The sequence below is a fragment of the Bos mutus genome, chromosome 16, assembly GCF_027580195.1.
Source record: "Bos mutus isolate GX-2022 chromosome 16, NWIPB_WYAK_1.1, whole genome shotgun sequence".
NCBI lineage: Eukaryota > Metazoa > Chordata > Mammalia > Artiodactyla > Bovidae > Bos > Bos mutus.
The window spans coordinates 24,548,923-24,572,476 of NC_091632.1; the positions used below are offsets into that span (position 1 = coordinate 24,548,923).

A 23,554-nucleotide genomic window follows, 5' to 3' on the forward strand; every position below is an offset into this window, starting at 1 on the left:
TATTCTTGCCTGGGAAATCCCGCAGACAGAGGGACCTGGTGGGATGCAGTCCATAGGGTCACAGAGTTGGGCACAACTTAGTAACTAAACAACAACAACAATCTACATTACGTAAGAGTGTTCTAAAAAGAATTCCCTAAATATGTCAAATTTATCCATTCATCCTAAGTATTTAGCACACAGCTTTCATATACCCAGGATTCTTCCTGAGCATTGGAATTCCCACCATGAACAAGACAGACAAGGTCCACAATCTTTGACAGCATACATTCTAGTGAGGAAAACATACCAAGAACAAGTAAATAAGACCACCAGATAAGCACTGAGAAATAAGGTGAAAGATGATTGGTTACTTTGAACAGAGTGATCAAGTAAAACTTTACTGAGGGGAAGTAATAGTTAAACAGAGACTTCAGTGGAGAGAAGGTGCTAGAAGTCATGCCCAAATCCCTGAACTAGGGATGAGCTTGACATACCAAGAGCAGACTACTTATATGTACACTATTCCCCAGACCAGAGGGTTTCAGGAGCAGCAAAGCATCTGAATCTCCTTAGGAACTTGGTAAAGATAAAGATACTTCCCTGGTGGCTCAGTGGTAAAGAATCCACCTGCCAATGGATTTGGGACATGGGTTTGATCCCTGCTCCAGGAAGATTCCACATGCCTTGCAGCTGCTAAGCCTGTGCACAACTACTGAGCCCCGCTGTGATCCGCAACAAGAGAGGCCCATGCACTGCAACTAGAGTAGCCTCTACTCGCCACAACTGGAGAAAGCCCACGGATAGCAACCAAGTAGTGCTAGCCAAAAGTAAGAATACAATTATTTTTAAAAATGTATATCTGAGCCTCTAGCCCTAGACATGCTGGTTTAGCAGGACTGGATGGGATGGAACCTGTGCACCCAGTGCTGTGAATGGAATGGAAGACCTACTCTAGCCAGTGTCGATGGATTCCTGCCTTGAACACTTCACACACTTACCTGCGTCCATCTGTGTGCACATGCTCTTCCTTTGCCTGTAATGTTCACCCTTATCCTCTCACACAGAAGTCCACCTCACCTTTTCAAACATTAATACCATGTGCTTTTCAAGACCCTGTCTCAGTAGGAAACACAGCACTATCTTTGAAGTATTCTTACCAAAAAAAAAGTTGAACCCAAATTTAATAAAACCTGTTTAAAAAAATACATGTGATAATGATGTAAATGACATCAGAAGATAGTAAGCTGGCAAATCTGGACTATGGGACAGTCTGCTGAAAAACTGACTCGATGATAAGTCAGGGGCATTTTTTAAAAAGTGAGACAACATGAAATTCATTCTCTAAAAAGAACAATGAGGAGCCAGAATGTAATCAGGTGTCATAATGAGATTCTGAAAACGTTTTGGGAGAGGTCATGCGAGAGAAAGTGGAGAGACTGGTATGAGCCTTGTAGTCAGACATCATCAAGGGGGAACTGTGTCCAGCCCTGAAGAGTAAAAGCTCAGGTGCTCTTTGATGGCCACCGAGGAGGAACAGGGACAGGTCGCAGAAACAGCTCCATCGAGATACGTGTTGGTCGTGAAGAATAATTGGATAAAGTGGATCCTGACCATGGATGCTTTGCTGCTTAGATTAAGGACTATTGTGTGCATGCACTCGTGTGTGCACACGTGTGTGTGTGTGTGTTTTTAAAAGGAGTCACATAATGGATTATGTTAGAGTAATTACTGATGGTGTACTGCTACCAGGGAGAAGGGCAGTAGGGAGGAATAGCGCTGAAGACACCATCCTATCCATTCAGATAGGAGTTGATAAAGAATTTGTGTTTGAGGAACAACAGCAGAGGTATTAACTAATTTCCCAGGTACCAAAAGGAAAGTGCCTATTTCATAGCATCCTCTGTGGGTGGGGAACTATTTTGTGAACCTACCAGACTATGAAAATCTTCATTGTGACACCAGTCTGAATGGCCATCATTAAAAAGTCTACAAATAACAAATGCTGGAGAGGGTGTGGAGAAAAGGGAGCCCTCTTACACTATTGGTGTGATCGTAAGTTGGTGCATCCACTGTGGAAAGCAGTATGGAGAGTCCTCAGAAAGCTGAAAACAGAATTATCATATGACCCAGCAGTTCCACTCCTGGGCATATATCTGGACAAAACTGTAATTCAAGAAAGATAGATGCACCCATATGTTCATAGATATACTGTTCACAATAGCCAAGACAGGGAAATGACCTAAATGTCAATCAACGCATGAGCTGATAAAAATAAAACACATATATACAATGGAATACCACTCAGCCATAAAAAGGAATGAAATAATGCCATTTGCAGCAACATGGATGCAACTAGAGATTACCATACTAATAAATCAGAAAGAGAAAGACAAATACCATATCACTTACATGTGGAATCTGAAATATGACAGAAATGCACCTATCTAGGAAGCTGAAACAGATTCACAGACAGAGAACAGACTTGTGATTATCAAGGGGCGGGTGAGGGAAGGATACACTGGGAGTTTGGGATTAGTGGATGCAAACTATTACCTACTGAAAGGCTGGACAACAAGGTTCTTACTGTATACAGGGAAGATATATTCAGGGAAATATATTCAGTGTCCTGGGATAGCCATAATGGAAAAATACGAAAAATATATGTACCTATACATGTGCAACTTAGTCACTTTGCTCTGTAGCAGAAATTAACAACATTGTAAATCAACTATACTTCAATTAAAAATTTTTTCATAGTGAAAGTGAAAGGTGAATGAGTAGGAAAGAATCATTTCTTAGATTTCTCCACTATACATCTGATTATTTACATAGGAAGCTATTTAGAATCAAGTAGATTGAAGTATATTGCGTTTTACTGTATAGTATTATAGAAACAGTAAGCAAAACACTGAAAGAGATGGGAATACCAGACCACCTGAGCTGCCTCTTGAGAAACCTGTATGCAGCTCAGGAAGCAACAGTTAGAACTGGACATGGAACAACAGACTGGTTCCAAATAGGAAAAGGAGTACGTCAAGCCTGTATATTGTCACCCTGCTTATTTAACTTATATGCAGAGTCCATCATGAGAAATGCTGGGCTGGAGAAAGCACAAGCTGGAATCAAGATTGCCGGGAGAAATATCAATAACCTCAGATATGCAGATGACACCACCCTTATGGCAGAAAGTGAAGAGGAACTAAAAAGCCTCTTGATGAAAGTGAAAGAAGAGAGTGAAAAAGTTGGCTTAAAGCTCAACATTCAGAAAACGAAGATCATGGCATCTGGTCCCATCACTTCATGGGAAATAGATGGGGAAACAGTGGAAACAGTGTCAGACTTTATTTTCTTGGGCTCCAAAATCACTGCAGATGGTGACTGCAGCCATGAAATTAAAAGACGCTTACTCCTTGCAAGGAAAGTTATGACCAACCTAGATAGCATATTCAAGAGCAGAGACATTACTTTGCCAACAAAGGTCCATCTAGTAAAGGCTATGGTTTTTCCAGTAGTCGTGTATGGATGTGAAAGTTGGACTGTGAAGAAAGCTGAGCACCGAAGAATTGATGCTTTTGAACTGTGGTGTTGGAGAAGACTCCTGAGGGTCCCTTGGACTGCAAGGAGATCCAACCAGTCCATTCTGAAGGAGATCAGCCCTGGGATTTCTTTGGAGGGAATGATGCTAAAGCTGAAACTCCAATACTTTGCCCACCTCATGCGAAGAGCTGACTCTTTGGAAAAGACTCTGATCCTGGGAGGGATTGGGGGCAGGAGGAGAAGGGGACGACAGAGGATGAGATGGCTGGATGGCAACACCGACTGGATGGACGTGAGTTTGAGTGAACTCTGGAGTTGGTGATGGACAGGGAGGCCTGGCATGCTGTGATTCATGGGGTTGCAAAGAGTCGGACACGACTGAACAACTGAACTGAAGCAAAACACCCTTCAGAAGAGCAAATGGTTTGGCTCTGTTCTCTCATATACCTAACTTTAGATGCTTGACCAGCTTAGTAAGTTAATTTTTAATAATATATAGACTAAGCGGCAGCTCTTCAAAATATGCATACTTGAAAAAGTACAGACGTCAAGGAGAAGTAAAAATGAATATGTCGTCCTGAAGAGTAAGGTTATTCACTCCGTGTTACATCAGTTTTGAGATTATAGTTAATAGGAATTACACAAGCATACTAGATATGAGACTATAGTTTAGGCTACCTGTTGTCTTTAACCTGCAAAAAGAAAATTTGTCACTACATTTCTTTCGTGCATTATATTTATTTGTGTTGACTCCCCTTGCTCCATCTCAGTACCATAGTACAGTTGAGAAGACATGGGCTTTGATGCTGAAGAGCCTGGGACCTTGGCCAAGTTATATATAATCTCTCTGAGCCTCACTTTACCCAGCTTGAAAATGGGACTCATACCGTTTATGTAAGGGGTTGTCGTGAGGATTAAAAGAAATGATGTTCATAAAACTTCCAGCACATAAAAGGTATTCAGCCAACGTTTGTTCCTTTTTCTTTCCTTAATGTCTTGAACAATGTAGCACACTTCACAAAGTTAAACCTTGTAGGTCAGTGTTGGTTTCAAATAGTTGGTTTCAAAATGCTGCTTTTTAGTTAACTGTTTTTCTATGAATTTTTTTTTCTTAAATAGTTTCTGTACTTCATTGCCTCCTTCTTAAATCACTGTGCTATATATACCACAGGTCTTTATAGACGGTGAAGCACAGGGACAAATCTTCTCTTTCCCTCTTGAGACTGCTAAAATCTATTGGTTGGCATGCAGCCAGCCAGCCCTCTTTATGGCCGGCTGTTCTCTGTGGTCTTTGTCTGCAACTTGCCACCTCTGTCACAGCTTCTAATTTCTGCTGGCTGCTACTGTTGCTGCCCCCATTCTTTCTTCTAATTACCATTAGGCTCTGCTGGCCCTCTTACCATCTCTGCTCCCTAATCCTTGTTTCCTTCACTTTCTGCGTCTCTTCTGCCTCCTGTTGCATCTCATATTTCATAGGTAAAGGCTGGCCTTTCATTGCTTTCTCAAGCCAGCTAGAGGAATCCTTCTGTTCAGGAGTCATCTGGTCACAACGTGTTTAGTTTGGTTCCTACCAGCATCTTCCCCTGGGCTGTGGGCCCTATTCTAAGTACTTGAGAATACCAAAACCAAGCCCCTGGATTAGTGAGGTATAACTATATTTGATTTTTCTGCAAGTAGTTTATGTTTGTCTCATTTAACTTTTATTTGATGCCAAGTTTTGTGCTAGATTGAAGGGATAAAGGAAATAGAGGTCTATAAAGTTCAACTATGCCAGAGGTCCTTACTTTCAAAAAAGCAGGAAGACACAGACATATTCATAGATAATAGAAGGTAAAAGATGAGGGAGCAGTGAGGGAAAGAAAGTTTTAAACAAGGGTTGTGAAGGCTCAAGGTCCTACTTCAAGTTATAAAGAAGAGTGGCTGCTTATGAATGGAATCTGAGTAGTGGGTGATAGCTTAGAGTCCAGCAAGAGTCAGACACAGGACCCGGTCAGAGCAAGGGGAAGCTTTCATGATTCCCTACCATTTAAAGATAACGGCAGGGTTTCTGTGGTGGTCCAGTGGTTAGGAATTCACCTGCCGATGCAAGAGATTGCACCTTGCCAATGCAAGATGCAGGTTCAATCCTTGATCTAGGAAGATCCCACGAAGTCCATGAAGCAACTAAGCTTGTGCACCACAACCCTTGAGCCTGTGCTCTCGAGCCCAGAGGCCACAACTACACGTGCCCCACAACTAGAGAGTGGCCCCCGTTCATCGAAACTAGAGAAAGCCGGCACACAGCAATGAAGACCCAGAGCAGCCAGTAAATAAATAAGAAATAAAATATAATTATTTAAAAAACAGCATGCTTATTAAAAAAATAAAGATAATGGTCAAGAATCACTTAGGTAATGGTACATTTTTTATTTTCATATTTAGGAGCCTGGGTCTTTAAGTTCCCTATAATACTTTGTCATTATTTTGTATCTTTTATGGATTTTTATTTATTTAGAAACAGTGTATGAGAGTATAGTGAAGGAGTTATACATTTCTAGGGTTTCTCCAGTGGCTCAGTGGTAAGGAATCTACCTGCCAATGCAGGAGATGCAAGTTCGATCCTTGGGTCAGGAATATCCCCTAGAGGAGGAAACAGCAACCCACTCCAGTATTCTTGCCTGGGAAATCCATGGACAGAGGCGCCTGGTAGGCTACAGTCCATGGGGTTGCAAAGAGTCAGACACGACTGAGCACGCACTGAGCTGTACATTTCTATGCTTTTATAGTTAGAATTTTTCTACATTTTAAGTTTATTATGTGAATTTTTTAATTCACCTGAGTATTTTATCCTAATATATAATCCCTTACAAAGATTTTAAATGTATGACCAATGTTAATTTATTAGAATTGTTTTTGCTCCTGTTTATAACAACTCCATATTTATTAAATTTGAACATTTCTCTTAAGCTAAAACAGAAAGGAAAAGCATAAATAACTATGACAAACAACCCTCTTCTGGTGTGGTCATTTGAAATGAAACAACCAAAAAATTTAATCAACTTAAATTTAGAAAAATTAGCTGATATAAGTTGTAAACCAGATGAGTAAAAGCTTTCACTTACTCATTCTTGACATTCAATTCCATTTATTCTTTGTAATATATTTTAAAACAGAAATGTTTATAAAGACTAAGGTTTGTGTTCCTATATCCTATTTTGAGGTTACAAAGAAAACACTGGAGTCATATTCATGCTTTAATATAAACTCCACTTTAACACACACAGAGGAATAACACAGATAAAGATTCTGCAGATACAAGATGATGTGTTTTATTAAAACATCATAATCATAATAGTAAGATTATTTTAAAATATAGATTTAAAATAATTATTAATAATGATTAAAACCTGAACAGGTTGTATTTAAGTGAGTCATAATCATCAAGTTTGATCAAATATTTCTTGAGTGCTTATTATGTGCAAGGCATACAAAAGACGAATAAAAGAAGAATTTACATTTGGCCCCCTGAAGACTACAATTTGGCTAGAGAGTAATTATAAATAACTATCTTTTGTTTCACCCAAATACCTATTCTTTAGACATGTCTCGGTACTTAGACATATAAACAATTCAGAGTTGAGGAAAACTTATGTGTTTTTAAAGCCTGCTCCTTTTCTCTAGTACTCTTGGAAGACAGAAAAGTTAATAGAATTAGAAGACAGCCTGGTTGTCCTCTGTCTTTCCATTCCCCAGTTGCCAATCAATTCTGTGATTGCAGTCATGGTTCTCATATTTATGCCCCTGCTCTAATTGATTTCTAGGTGGACATGCTCTAAGTTGAAAGATCAAAAATCCCAATATTTCACATTAAACACAAGAACACTTCAGCCCACAGCATCTGAACTCAAAAGCCTCAAATTAGTCATGGTGATCTGAGGAGCACAGCAAACAAGAAATGGATTGGGGTAGGGGGGCAGCAGGTAGGTAACCCTATCATGCTTGTACCTGTAAATAAACATTTATACCATAATTTAAATTGGTTTGATCAGTTTTTATTGGTATAGCCAAGTAATAATCACTGAAAAATGTTTGTAAATATACAGATGGTATTCAAATTCAAAGAATACAAATCAACAGTAACTTTTTCTTATTGTAAAAGTGATAACAATGTATTATTGAAATTTTTACAAAATATTTACAAATAATAAGTATAAAGAAAAAGGTTTTGGTCATCTGCAATCTTACCCCTGAGATAATCACTTTGGATGCTTTCCTTCTCTTTGTTCTATAGGTAGATAATATATTTTAAAAACAAAAATGAGATCATACTATATATACTTTTATATCCTACTTTACTTGTCATGAATATCTTCTCATATGCATATCAGATATTTTTCAGCACACTTTCTAGAATGTTTGCCTGATATTCTGTCCTATAAGTATATTATGCTGTAGCCATTTCTAACTCCACTAAGGCATGGACTGTAACTGGTTTATTTATCATTGTGTCCCTGATAGGCTTTCAGAAATAGATGTTTAAATTAATTCTTCCACTCTTCCATGTCTGTAGCTATGCAGCTACACGTGACAGGAGAAACGTACATGCCCATGTCCACTTCAGGTTTATAACTGCCGACCTCATGGGCCCTCACTGCTGCCCAGCAGCGACTCGACATTCCCCTACTCCGTTCTCTCTTCTCTCTCTTAGATAACTCTTTCATATGTTCTCTTCTCTGCTCAAAATTCAAACACCTCCTTCCTCATCCTCATTCTCTCCTAATGACCTTCATTCCCATTAAACTGAAGTGAAATAAGAGTCAGTGAAAAAAGAACTTCCGCAAGTTCTACCATCACATCTGTCTACCTGCCTGCATCTGTGCCTACATAGCCCCCTTTCCCCCCATTGGTATGTATGAGCCATCTGTGAGCCCAAGGCCAGCCCCTCTGCTCACACACTAGGCGCCATCCCACGCAAGCTCTCACTGCGTATATCCTTTTCTGCATTGTCAGTTTTCCCTCTCTTCTGTATAGTTTCCAGCAGATATAAATATACTGCTATCTGTTTACCCCACTTAACTGCCCAACTCCTGCCCCATTTCATTCTTCTCCAGAGTTCCGTGAAAGAGTTGTTTATACTCTAATTTCTCCTCCCGTGTTATTTCTTGAAGCCACTTGAATTGGGTGTTTACTTCTATCATTCTTTCTGTTTTTCATTTCAGTTCTGCTACATCCAGTGACCACTCTTTGGTCCCTACCGTTCTTGACCTATCAGCAGCATTTGAATGACTTTTTCGTTAAATGCTTTATTCTCTTGTGTTCCAGGGCAGTGATTTTGGTTACTCCCTTACTGACCTTGGTAAGGTCCCTTTTGCTCAGTTTTTTTCAGTAGCTGTTTCTCTGTCCCTTTTGCTTGCTCCTTTTCCTGTCCTCAGGCTTCCCTGGTGGCTCAGTGGTAAAGAACCCGTCTGCCAATGCAGGAGACACAGGTTTCATCTCTGGGTCAGGAAGATCCCCTGGAGAAGGAAATGGCAACAAACTCCAGGAAAAATCCCATGGACAGAGGAGCCTGGTGGGCTACAGTCCATGAAGTTGCAAGATTCATACACTAGTGATGAAACGATTTCCTACCCTCTTTGTCTTGAAATGCCCCAGAGCTCAATTGTCTGATCTCTCTTCTCTATACCCATTCCTTTGGTGATCTCATCCAGTCTCTGGGCTTTATATATCTGCCCTTCAGATCTCAAGTTTATATCTCCAGTTACAAATAGTTTCAAGGGATTGGATCTGATAGAGTGCCTGAAGAACTAGAGATAGAAGTTTATAGCACTGTATAGGAGGCAATGACCAAAACCAGCCCCAAGAAAAAGAAATACAAGGCAAAATGGTTGTCTGAGGAGGCCTTACAAATAGCTGAGAAGAGAAGAGAAGCAAAAGGCAAAGGAGAAAAGAAAACAAATACCTATCTAAATGCAGAGTTCCAAAGAATAGCAAGGAGAGATAAGAAAGCCTTCTCAAATGAACAATGCAAAGAAATAGAGGAAAACAATATAAAGGGAAGAACTGGAAATCTCTTCAAGAAAATTAGATACCAAGGGAACACTTCATGTAAAGATGGGCACAATAGAGGACAGAAATGGTATGGACCTAACAGAAGCAGAAGATACTAAGAAGAGGTGGCAAGAATACACAGAAGAACTGTATAAAAAAGGTCTTAATGACCTGAATAACCATGGTGGTGTGTTCACTCACTCAGAGCCAGACATCCTGGAATGTGAAATCAAGTGGGCCTTAGGAAGCATTACTACAAACAAAGCTAGTGAGGGTGATGAAATTCCAGCTGAGCTATTTCAAATCCTAAAAGATGATGCTGTTAAAGTAATGCACTCAGTTTGCCAGCAAATTTGGGAAACTGAGCAGTGGCCACAGGACTGGAAAAGGTCAGTTTTCATTCCAATCCCAAAGAAAGGCAATGCCAAAGAATGTCCGAACTACTGTACAGTTGCACTCATTTTACATGCTAGCAAAGCAATGCTCAAAATCCTTAAAGCTAGGCTTTAACAGTATGTGAACTGAGAACTTCCAGATGTACAAGCTGGATTTAGAAAAGGCAGAGGAACCAGAGATCAAATTGCCAACATCCCCTGGATCATAAAAAAACAAGGGAATTAAAAAAAATCTACTTCTGCTTCATTGACTATGCTAAAGCCTTTGCCTGTGTGGATCACAAAAAACTGTAGAAAATTCTTCAAGAGATGGGAATCCCAGGCCACCTGACCTGCCTCCTGAGAAATAAGTATACAGGTCAAGAAACAACAGAACCAGACATGGAACAACAGACTGGTTCAAAATTGTGAAAGGAGTATGTCACCCTGCTTATTTAACTTACATGCAGAGTACATCATGCAAAATGCCAGGCTGAATAAATCACAAGCTGGAATCAAGACTGCCAGGAGAAATATCAGTAACCTCAGATAAGCAGATGACACCACCCTAATGGCAGAAAGCAAAGAGGAACTAAAGAGCCTCTTGATGAGGGTCAAAGAGGAGAGTGAATAAGCTGGCTTAAAACAACGTTCAAAAAACTAAGATCATGGCATCTGGTCCCATCGCTTTTCATAGCAAATACATGGGGAAAAAATGGAAACAGTGACAGACTATTTTCTTGGGCTCCAAAATCACTGAGGATGGTGACTGCAGCCATGAAATTAAAAGACGCTTACTACTTGGAAGAAAAGCTATGACAAATCTAAACAGCATATTGAAAAGCAGAGCTATCACTGCTGACAAAGGTCCGTTCTAGTCAAAGCTTTAGTTTTTCCAGTGGTCACAGACGGATGTGAGAGGTAGAGCATAAAGAAGGCCGAGTGCCGAAGAACTGATGCTTTCAAGCTGAGGTGCTGGAAAAGTCTCTTGAGAGTCCCTTGGACATCAAGGAGATCAAACCAGTCAATCCTAAAGGAAATCAGTCCTGAATATTCATTGGAAGGACTGAGGCTGAGGCTCAGTCTCCGGCTGGATGGCTGGACAAGCTGTCACATGAATTACTACAGAACTCTAGGCTGACACTGCCTTGATGGCAGCTTCTGAATGGTTTCTGTCTGAAATCCTCCTGAATAAACAGATGCCAGGTGTATTCAGTGATAGTCTTATGAGTCTCAATGATTAGATGAGCTGAAGAAGACCACCTTGTGGGCATAGTACATACATTATTGATCCTTTAGTTCCAGCTGCTCACTTATTCTGGGCCTACTTTACTCCAATCCCTCTTGCCAGCAATTTTAGTAACATGTCAATGCAATCATCTTATCTTCAGTTCCCAAAGCAAACTTGTTCTTGAGAACATCTGTATAGAGAACATCTGTGAATCTGCTTGGCTGCCTTAAAAGGGATGAATAATCAGTGGTGGTTTAGTCGCTAAGTCATGTCCGACTTGTGCAACTCACCACACGAAATAGGGAAACATGATTAAGAAAATAACTGAAAGGAAAACAATCAAAGGCAGCACTCATAGCTCAGCTGGTAAAGAATCTGCCTGCAATGCAAGAGACCTGGGTTCCATCTCTGGGTCTGGAAGATCCCTTGGAGAAGGAAATGGCAACCCACTCCAGTATTCTTGCCTGGGGAATTCCATGGACAGAGGAGCCTGGTGGGCTACAGTCCATGGGGTCACAGGGTCAGACATCACTGAGTGACTAACACTGATGTAAAACAAATGATTTTTTGTTCATGTATATGCCCAGACATTTACTTGATGCAAGACACTAAGGGACATCATTAGTTTATGATAACTGAATCATCCGGAAAAGATTAAATAATCTCCCATGTTCTCCATCTTGAGTGATAAGGGAAAGTAAGATACCTTAGAAAGTTTATAAGGGCGGTTTTCAGTGTTTGCATATTCAAAGAGTAATGTGCCAATTATTTTTAAAATGTGCTGACAGGTTTGTCGCTCTCTAAAAGGTACTTGGTTGTTATTTAGTTGCTCAGTTGTGTCCCACTCTTTGCGACGCCATGGACTGTAGCCCACCAGGCTCCTCTAGCCATGGGATTTTCCTAACAGGTGCAGTTAATAGTTAAATGAGATGTTACTATACCTACCTTTTTTCCCCAAGAAAGAAAGGAGTGTGCCTATAACCAACTGAAGACTTAATTCACATATCAGAAAAATTCTTAGAAAAATAATTTTAAAATATGTTTGCCAACACCTAACATGTGGTAAATTGTCAGATTAGTTTAATCATATTCTGTAATGGAGTCACAGATCTCACAGGTTAGGAGAGGCAAAACATTCCAAGCTTAGAAATAATATTGACTATTATTTCAATATTTCAATAATATTGAAAATTACCCAAAATTGTATTAGTAACTCATAATTTTTATCACTACTTCTAATTCCTCACAACCAATTTTCTTGAGTGCTTCCCTTATCATCTATTCACTTGAAATAGTAAAACAGAATTTTTATTTCAGATGTCAGATTACTGGATAAGAAGTGAATCTCTAATTACCCACAAGGGAAAATGCATCCCCTCTATGCAGCTCTCTTATTACTCTCTTAATGCCTCATGCTGTGTACAGTATCTTTAGAACTAACATTGGTAGAAATGGTAGATCAAATCTGAATTACAGTATCAGTATCACTATGGTCACAAAAAAATCCAGGGACAGGAGAATTTTCTGCTCACACAGAACATCTTGGAAGCATGTTATTTCCATGACTTAAATATCACATGCTATTAAAGTAATGCTCAAAATTCTCCAAGCCAGGCTTCAACATTATGTGAACCATGAACTTCCAGATGTTCAAGCTGCATTTAGAAAAAGCAGAGGAACCAGAGATCAAATTGCCAACATCCACTGGCTCACTGAAAAAGCAAGAGATTTCAAAAGAACATCTACTTCTGCTTTATTGACTATGCCAAAGCCTTTGACTGTGTGGATCACAATAAACTGTGGAAAATTCTTCAAGAGATGGGAATACCAGACCACCTGACCTGCCTCTTGAGAAAGGTATATGCAGGTCAGGAAGCAACAGTTAGAACTAGACATGGAACAACAGACTGGTTCCAAACAGGAAAAGGAGTACATCAAGGCTGTATATTGTCACCCTGCTTATTTAACTTCTATGTAGAGTACATCATGAGAAATGCTGGGCTGGAAGAAGCACAAGGGGGAATCGAGATTGCCGGGAGAAATATCAATAACCTCAGATATGCAGATGACACCACTCTTAAGCGAAGAGCTAAAGAGCCTCTTGATGAAAGTAAAAGAAGAGAGTGAAAAAGTTGGCTTAAAGCTCAATATTCAGAAAACTAAGATCATGGCATCTGGTCCCATCACTTCAAGGGAAATAAATGGGAAAACAACGGAAACAGTGACAGACTTCATTTTGGGGGGCTCCAAAAACTGCAGATGGTGACTGCAGCCATGAAATCAAAAGACCCTTGCTCCTTGGAAGGAACGTTATGACCAACCTAAACAGCATATTAAAAAGCAGAGACATTACTCTGCCAACAAAGGTCCATCTAGTCAAGGCTGTGGTTTTTCCGGTGGTCTTGTATAGATGTGAACATTGGACTATGAAGAAAGCTGAATGCCGAAGAATTGATGCTTTTGAACTGTGGTGTTGGAGAAGACTCTTGAGAGTCCCTTGGACTGCAAGGAGATCCAACCAGTCCATCCTAAAGGAAATCAGCCCCGAATATTCATTGGAAGGACTAATGCTAAAGCTGAAACTCCAATACTTTGGCCACCTGATGTGAAGAACGGACTCACTGGAAAAGACCCTGATGCTGGGAAAGATTGAGGGCAGAAGGAGAAGGGGACGACAGAGGATGAGATGGTTGGATGGCATCACCGACTCAATGGATATGGGTTTGGATAGGCTCTGAGATTTGGTGATGGACACGCAGGCCTAGCATGCTGCAGTACATGGGGTCTCAGTCAGACACGACTGATTGACTGAACTGACTGAAACGTGTGTGAGTGTGTGTGTGTGTGTGTAGGTAGCAGACAGGTAGATAGATCTGGACTTGGAAATGGGGCTTTTGATTCAGTTTGATAAAATGCATTTAGCAGTAGAAAAAAATCAGCACCTGGCTACAGAATTTTATGTGCAAAAAATAGCAATATTATCAATGACTTAATGTTAATATTTTCATCAATACTTCATTTGGTAAATTTTTTAAAAAATATTTCTAATTAATATTGTTTAAATGGCCATACTACCCAAAGCAGTCTACAGATTTAATGAGATCCCTACTCCCAGGTGGCACAATGGTAAAGAATCTGCCTGCTGATGCAGGAAATGCAAGAGATGCAGGTTTGACCCCTGGGTTGGAAAGAGCCCCTTGAGTAGGAAGTGGCAGCCCACACCAATGTTCCTGCCTGAAAAATTCTATGGACAGAGGATGCTGGCAGGCTACAGTCCATGGGGTCTCAAAGACTTGGACATGACTGAGTAGCAAAGTACCCATGACATTTTTCACAGAACTAAAACAGATAATCCTAAAATTCATCTGGAACCATGAAAGACCCAGCATTGCCAAAGCAGTCCTGAAGAAAAAGAACAAAGCAGGAGGCATAACCCTCCAAAACTTCAGACAACACCACAAAGCTAGAGTAATCAAAGCAGCCTGGTTATTGACACAAACACATACCTGGATCAATGGAGCAGAAAAGACAGCCCGGAATTAAACCCACACACCTACAGTCAGTTGATCTTCAACAGAGGAGGCGAGAGTATACAATGGGGCAAAGTCTCATCAGCAAGTGGTATTGGGAAAGCTGGACAGTGCATGTAAATTAATGAGGTTAGATCATACTCTCACACCATACACAAAAATAAACTCAAAATGGCTTAAAGACTTAAACATAAGACATGACACCATAAAATGTCTTTAAGAGATCATAGGCAAAACATTTTGATATAAATTGTACCAATGTTTTCTTAGGTCAGTCCCCAAGGCAACAGTAGAGATGGAAATGGCAACCCACTCCAGTATTCTTGCCTGGAGAATCCTGTGGACAGAGGAGCCTGGTGGACTGCTGTCCATAGGGTCGCACAGAGTCAGACATGACTGAAGCAACTTTGCATGCATGCATGCATTGGAGAAGGAAATGGCCACCCAGTCCAGTATTCTTGCCTGGAGAATCCCAGGGACAGAGGAGCCTGGTGGGCTGTCATCTGTGGGGTCGCACAGAGTTGGACACGACTGAAGCGACTTAGCAGCAGCAAGGCAATAGAAATAAAAATAAACAAATGGGACCTAATCAAACCTACAAACTAGCATAGAAAAGGAAGTCATAAAACAAAAAGATAGCATACAGAATGGGAGGAAATATTTGCAAATGATGTGATCAACAAGGGTTTCATTTCCAAAATATACAAACAACTCCTACAACTCAACAAAAAACAAACAATCCAATTGAAAAATAGGCCCAAGACCTTAACAGACATTTCTCCAAAGAATAAATACAAATGGCCAACAGGTACATGAAAATATTGCTAATTATTAGAGAAATGCAAATCAGTACTACAAAGAAGTACCACCTCACACCATTTCAGAATGGCCATCATTAAGAAATCTACAAATAACAAATGCTGGAGAGGGTGTCGAGAAAAAGGAACTCTCCTACCGTTGATGGGAATGTAGGTTGGTGCGGTCACTGTGGAAAACAGTATAGAGGTTCCTCAGAAAACTAAAAACAGAATTACCATATGATCCAGCAATCCTATTCCTGGGCATATTTCTAGACAAAACTATAATTCAGGACGATACATGCACCCCTATATTCATAGCAGAACTATTCACGATAGCCAAGACGTAGAACAACTTAAATGTCCATTGACAGAGGAATGGATAAAGAAGATGTGGTACATACATACAACTCAGCCATAAAAACAAAATAATGCCATCTGCAGCAACATGGATGCGACTAAAGATTATCATGCTAAGTGAAATCAGTCAGAAAGAGAAAGAAACACTGTATGATATCACTTAAATGTGGAATCTAAAATGTGATACAGACGGACCTATCTGTGAAGCAGAAACAGACTCACAGACATAGAGAAAAGACTTGTGGCTGCCGATGGGAAGGCAAGGGATGGACTCAGAGTTTGAGGTAAGCAGGTGCACACTATTACATTTAGAACGGATAAACAACAGGTCTTACTGTACAGCACAGGGAGCTATATCCAGTCTCCTGGGATCAACCATAATGGAAAAGAATATAAAAAAAGATTGCATATGTATATAAAACTGAATCACTTTGGTGTGCAGCAGAAATTAACACAACATTGTAAATCAGCTATACTTCAATAAATAAATAAATACAATTTTAAATAAACACATACTTCTTACATTTGACAGGGTGCCCCATCTCAGGAGAGAAGAAAATCTAGCCCTTAAAGGAAATAATTATTAATAAAATGAAAATAATGATCAAAAATTATAAAGAAAGAATCAGTGTAGAAATACATGTGGGGAAAGAAAGAAATCTGTATAAATTCAAGAGAGACCAACTCGTCCTCTGCATACAGGAGGAAAAAGCATCTGGAAGTAAAACTGAAAAAGTAATTTTTCACTGAGTTAACTGTGAACTGAGTTCATGATTGTTTGGGCCCCAGAATAATTACATTTGGCATTTATGCTCCACAATGTAGGAAATATGGTAGAGCTTACCAAAAAGTAAAGTTGTTCTCCAAAGGCCAAAACAAACACAGCTAAGAAACAAATTAGTAAGCCTTGAGTTTTTAATAATCCCAAAGCTTTAAAAAGAAAGTGGTAAGTTTAAACCAACACCTGACTGTCCTGAAAGCAAGGATCTGACAGTCCCAGTATCTATAAGGTAGAAATCTCTCAAAAAACAGCAGCCACCATCAGGGAAAAGTAGACATTAAAAATCTACCCTCCAACAAAGAGCTGACATGAATTTTTCTTAGCCTGCACTCCAAGCCCAGGAGGGGAGGTGGGATGAGAAATAGGTTTGCCCTTTTTAAATTTACACTAAGTAGGTGTTCAAAAATCTCCAAGCTAAGAACCCAATGTAGGGATCTCAGACTGATACTATTTCCATGGTGTCTGTCAGAAACAAAAGCAAAATCATTCTAGAGGGACAGAATCTCCATTCAGGGAACAAAGCACAGAATTTTTCACAGATAAAACCCCACTTAAAATGAATTCACAGTCCCAAATTATAAAGCACACAGGTAGTAATCAGCAGTACACGAATCTCAGGCAGCACAAGTATCACATGTATCACCACCTGCCCCCTCTCCCTGAGCTCAAATAAAAGAAATACAGGGACTACACGTCTGCTTAAAATGCTCAAATATATCAAAGATGGATATTAAAACAAGAGAGAAGAGCAGAACACTATAAGGTTGGAGAACAGATTTCAAGCAGAGTGAAGTGCATTTACAGATGTGAATGTGCAGATAGGTATTCTTACTGGGAATCGGAGGTCACAAAATTGCGAGGAAGATGATCAAGGCTTGAGTCATAAATAACCTTTTGTTCTGTATTACTCAGGACTCCGTTTGCACGTGACAAGATCACTTTTGCCTAGAGAGTATTTTGTTGTTGGCTCACCTAACCAAGAAGGACAAGGACAGGGTTGGAATGATAAGAATTAGAGACTCTCATTCTTTCTGGATCTCTCACTGCTACTCTTTTCTTTGTGAATACTTCATTCTCACCTCCCACACACCTGTTTTCTCCAAAAAGTGGAGAACAATGCCACTTGTAGTTTTGATCCACATCTTTTACTTTTTACTTTCTTATTTAAAAAATTGTGCTAAGATATACATGACATGATTGCTGGGAGAAATATCAATAACCTCAGATATGCAGATGACCCCACCCTTATGGCAGAAAGTGAAGAACTAAAGAGCCTCCTGATGAACATAAAAGAAGAGAGTGAAAAAGTTGGCTTAAAGCTCAACATTCAGAAAACTAATATCATGGCATCCAGTCCCATCACTTCATGGCAAATAGATAGGGAAACAATGGAAACAGTGACAGACTTTATTTGGGGGGGCTTCAAAATCACTGCAGATGGTGATTGCAGCCATGAAATTAAAAGACGCTTACTCCTTAGAAGGAAAGTTATGACCAACCTACACAGCACATTCAAAAGCAGAGACATTACTTTGCCAACAAAGGTCTGTCTAGTCAAGGCTATGGTTTTCCCAGTAGTCATGTATGGATGTGAGAGCTGGACTATAAAGAAAGCTGAGCACCAAAGAATTGATGCTTTTGAATTGTGGTGTTGGAGAAGACTTTTGAGAGTCCCTTGGACTGCAAGGAGATCCAACCAGTCCGTCCTAAAGGAGATCAGTCCTGGGTGTTCATTGGAAGGACTGATGTTGAAGCTGAAACTCCAATCCTTTGGCCACCTGATGGTGGCCAGCTGACTCACTTGAAAAGACCCTGATACTGGGAAAGATTGAGGGCAGGAGGAGAAGGGGATGACAGAGGGTGAGATGGTTGGATGGCATCACCGACGCGATGGACATAAGTTTGAGTGAACTCCAGGAGTTGGTGATGGACAGGGAGGGCTGGCGTGCTGCGGTTCATGGGGTCGCAAAGAGTTAGACACGACTAAGCGACTTCACTTTGACTTTTCACTTTCATGCATTGGAGAAGGAAATGGCAACCCACTCCAGTGTTCTTGCCTGGAGAATCCCAGGGACGGGGGAGCCTGGTGGGCTGCCGTCTGTGGGGTTGCACAGAGTCGGACACAACTGAAGCGACTTAGCAGCAGCAGCATTAAGAACATGCATGTTGTTGTGCAGCTGTCACTACTATCCATCTGCAGAATGTTTTCATCATCCCATACTGAAACTGTACCCACGGGACAATGATTCCTCCTTCCTCTCTCTCTGCAGCCCCTGGTAACCACTGTTCTATTTCTGTCTCTCTGAATTTGACTACTCTTAAATAGTTCATACACTGGAATAATACAATATTTATCTTTTTGTATCTGTTTTTATTCATACACCACTTTCTTTTGACCAGGAAGAAAAAGGCTTTCTCTGTACACATGCTTCTGTCTCCTTGCTCTATTTTGAAAATCTTTTTTAAATATAACTTTATTTAATTGGAGGCTAATTACTTCACAATATTGTATTGGTTTTGCCATACATTGACATGAATCCTATTTTGAAAATCCTAAGAGAAGACTCTAAGTGGTTTGGCTTGAGTGACATGCTTACTTCTAGACCAGGAGGATGATGGGTGCTATGATGTGCTCAGCTCAGGAGGTTGCATGACCACCCTAGAATCTTCCCCAATTCTCTGTGTGTACATACCTTCTCAAAGAGCCCTTCCTTGTTCTTTTGATCTAAAATAGCATCTCACATCATCTAGACACTGTATTATGCTTTTTGGAGCACTTATTGCTGTCTATTACAGAAAAGATTTATTTGCTTATTACTTCCTCTACCACTAGAATGTAAGAGTTATAACATGATGGACCTTCTCTCTCTTGCTCACCTCTGTGCTCCCAGTACCTGGAACACTGCCTGGACCATAGTAGGAGCTCAATAAACATTTTAAATTAATTCATTAGTTGGAGATTGAGGTGGAGATATAGATTTAGTACTCATTGGTAAAAGTGATTAAAAGAAATAAATTATGCTTCTACCTCTCTTGTGAAGATAAGCAATTACAAATTGAATGAAATTGAACTCTGCATATATATTTATATGAACACAGTAATTAAACAAGGAACTTATGCACAAATAGCAAGAAAGTTACACTTTCTAAAAATGGGTAATTGTAGAAAATATAACCTTGCATGATGGATGCATAGGTTAGAGTCCTGAGGTTGCAATAGATTAAACCCTTTCTGAAATTATTTTCTGTTGCCAAGCATTTAAACTATAAATGTGAATGTATAAACCCATCAGGTGTGTGTGCACATAAATGTGAATATATAAACCCATTAAGTGTGTGTACACATACACAAACACACACACATACATTTTTACTGGTTAACTTTGGAAACTAGCAAAGCAGATACAAGTTTAAAGCCATAGTGGGCAATGCAGTTCTTTCAAAATTGCCCTTGACTGTAGCCAGGTAAATCCAGATACTCAGGAACACAACTTCACACTGTCATTGCCACCCCTCATTATCATCTCTTGGATCTTGTTTACTGTGGCTGCCTCAGCTCTCTTCCCCTACCTGTCATTAATCTCAAGGGCAGGGCAAGGCAAAGAGGAATGAGGAGCAAAGTAGGGACTGAATTGAAAAATACAAGAAACGAGTAGGCAAAAATAATCTCTTGTTTTTCTGACTTCTTGGTGCTGCTGTCCATCTTTTACTACCCTTAGAGTTTATTATTATCCTTATGATATATAATGAGAATCCCAAACGTAAGCAGTGCTGCACCTCAGCTGAATCTACCCTACTCACAAGGTTCCTCAAAATTACATCTTTCATATCTCCTCCAACCTATCTACCCACATGTTACCGCCAAATCCAATGAGAATTCCAATTCCTGGTAAGAAAACAGTTTAATCAAACTACATTGCCTCAAAGTTGTCTTCTACCCATTGGCTGTTATCCCTGCTAAACTTCTCTAGGTGTTAAAGAATTACTTTTTTCTAACCACCTATCTGAACCAGAAAATAAGCTCTCCGTGGCAACTTTTTGCCTTTCTTCTAAGGAGATTAAATAGAACCACACCCAAAACCTTCTGGGAACCAACCCCCATATTCAGTCTTTAGGAAATGGGAAAGGTAGATATGGTTTGTCTAAGAGTAGTTGATTTAAATCATAATACCACTCTGTCTCATTTACAATAATGGTTAATCATTTATTCTTAATTACCAGGGGCTCAAGAATGGCCATGCACATACTAAATGCATATCAAATTAATCTAAATTCTACTTTTCACCTATCCATCATCCTGATTATGTGTTGCTCATGTAACGTGATCATCTGCCTTCAGCTTAAGAAATAGCATTGCTCAGATGGAAAGATATACCATGTTCTTGGATTGGAAGAATCAATGTAGTCAAAATGATTATACTACTCAAGGCAATGTACAGATTCAATGCAATCTGTTTCAAATTATCACTGGCATTTTCACAAAATTTTTAGAACAAAAAATTTTTAATTTGCATGGAAACATAAAAGGCCCTGAACAGCCAAAGCAATTCTGAGAAAGGAAAATGGAACTGGAGAAATAAGGCTCCCTGACTTTATACTACAAAGCTACAGTCATCAAAACACTATAATATTGGCACAAAAACAGAAATGCAGATCAATGGAACAGGATACAAAGTTCAGAAGTAAACCCACACACCTATGGTCAGTCTATGACAGGAGGCAAGACTATACAATGGCAAAAACACAGTCTCTTCAATAAATGATGCTGGGGAAACTGGAAAGCTGCATGTAAAACAATTAAATTAGAATATTCGCTAACACCATACACAAAAATAAACTCAAATGGATTAAAGACCTAAATATAAGACTGGATGCTATAAAACTCTTAGAAGAAAACATAGGAAGAACATTCTTTGGCATAAATCACAGCAATACCTTTATAGGTCCACCTCCCAGAGTAATGAAAATAAAAAGTAAAAATAAACAAATGGGACCTAATTAAACTCAAAAGCTTCTGCACAGCAAAGGAAACCATAAAGAAAACAAAAAGACGACCCACAGGATGGGAGAAAATATTTGCAAATGAAGCAGCTTACAAGGGATTAATCTCCAAAATATATAAGCAGTTCATGCAACTCAATATCAAAAACAAAACCAAAAACAACCAATCAAAAAATGGGCAAATGATCTAAATAGACATTTCTCTAAGAAAGACATATGGATGGCCAAAAACACATGAAGAAATACTGAACATTGCTAATTATTAGAGAAAAGCAAAACTAAAGATGTATCACCTCATACAGGTCAGAATATGTGTGTGCTCAGTTATGTCCAATTCTGTGACTCTATGGATTGTAACCCACCAGGCTCGTCTATTCATAGGATTCTCCAGGTAGGAATACTGGAGTGAGTGGCCTTTTCCTCCTCCAAGGGATCTTCCTGACCAGGGATTGAACCTGTGTCTCCTGAGTCTCCTGAATTGGCAGGCTGATTCTTTACCACTGAGCCACCTGGGAAGCCCACCAGTCAGAATGGCCATCATCAAAAAATCTGCAAATAATAAATCCTGGAGAGGATGCAGAGGAAAAGAGAACATTCCTACACTGTTGGTGAGAATGTAAATTGATACAAGTACTATTTGGAGAACAGAGCTTCCTAGGTGGCCCTGGTGGTAAAGAGTCTGCCTGCCAATGCAGGAAACACAAGACACATGGGTTCAATCCGTGGGTCAAGAAGATCCTTGGAGTAGGAAGTGGTGGACAGAGAAGCCTGGCAGGCTACAACCATGGTGCCCCTAAGTCAGACGCAACTGAGCACACAATATAGAGAAGAGCATGGAGGTTCCTTTCAATACTAAAAAGGGAGCAACCATATGATCTAGCAATTCCACTCCCGGCCATATATCCAGAGAAAACCACAATTCAAAAAGATACATGCACCTCAATGTTCATTGCAGCACTACTCACAATAGCCAAGACATGAAAGCAAATTAAATGTCTATTGACAGAGGAATGGATAAAGAAGATGTGGTATATGTGTACAGTGGAATATTACTGAGACATAAAAAGGAATGAAATAATGCCATTTGCAGCAGCGTGGATGGACCTAGGCATTATCATACTGAATGAAGTCACAGAGACAAACATCATATGATATCACTTATACGTAGAATCTAGAAAACTTATACAAATGAATCATACTGAATGAAGTCACACAGAGACAAAAATCATATGATATCACTTATACGTAGAATCTAGAAAACTTATACAAATGAATGTATTTATAAAACAGAACAGACTCAGACTTTGAAAACAAACTTAATGGTTACCAAAGAGGAGAGGAGGAGGGATCAATTAGGAGTTTGGGGATTAACATATACATCCTACTATATATAATAAAACAGATAACCAACAATATGTACAGAAAACTGCTCAATGTTCTATAATAACCTATGGGAAAAGAATCTGAAAAATAGATATATGTATAACAGAATCACTTTGCTATACAGCTGAAACTAACATTGTAAATCAACTACTCCAATGTAAAATAAAAATTGAATTCAAAAGAAATAGCATCGTGAAAAAGTACTCATCAATAATTAGTTTATATAGTTAAAATATTTTGATTTTAAAGAAATAAAAATTAAGCTGAACAGTTGGATTTTCCTGAGTATATGTGGGAATTTTTGCCTTAACTTGTAGAGATTTTGTGTGCCTTGAAATCACATTTCTGTATAATATTTGATATGCTTAGAAAACTTTGTGTTACAAGCCTGGAATCTGAACCTTTGAAAATGGGTTACAAAGCTACTAATTCTTACTATAAATCATAGACTTCTTAGATAGATTTTGGGAATGTACTTTAAAAAAAAACATTATAATGCTGGCCATGATAAATGGCCATTTTTCTGCCACTAATTGGGTAATCAAACTGTC

General features: G+C 39.4%; 1 protein-coding gene across 4 annotated transcripts in view; it reads left to right on the forward strand.

The window, feature by feature from the left end:
• The window catches only part of ACBD6 (acyl-CoA binding domain containing 6), a 203,217-nt gene that overhangs the window by 138,248 nt on the left and 41,415 nt on the right, over positions 1–23,554 (forward strand). The gene's annotated exons all lie outside the window — the stretch shown is intronic.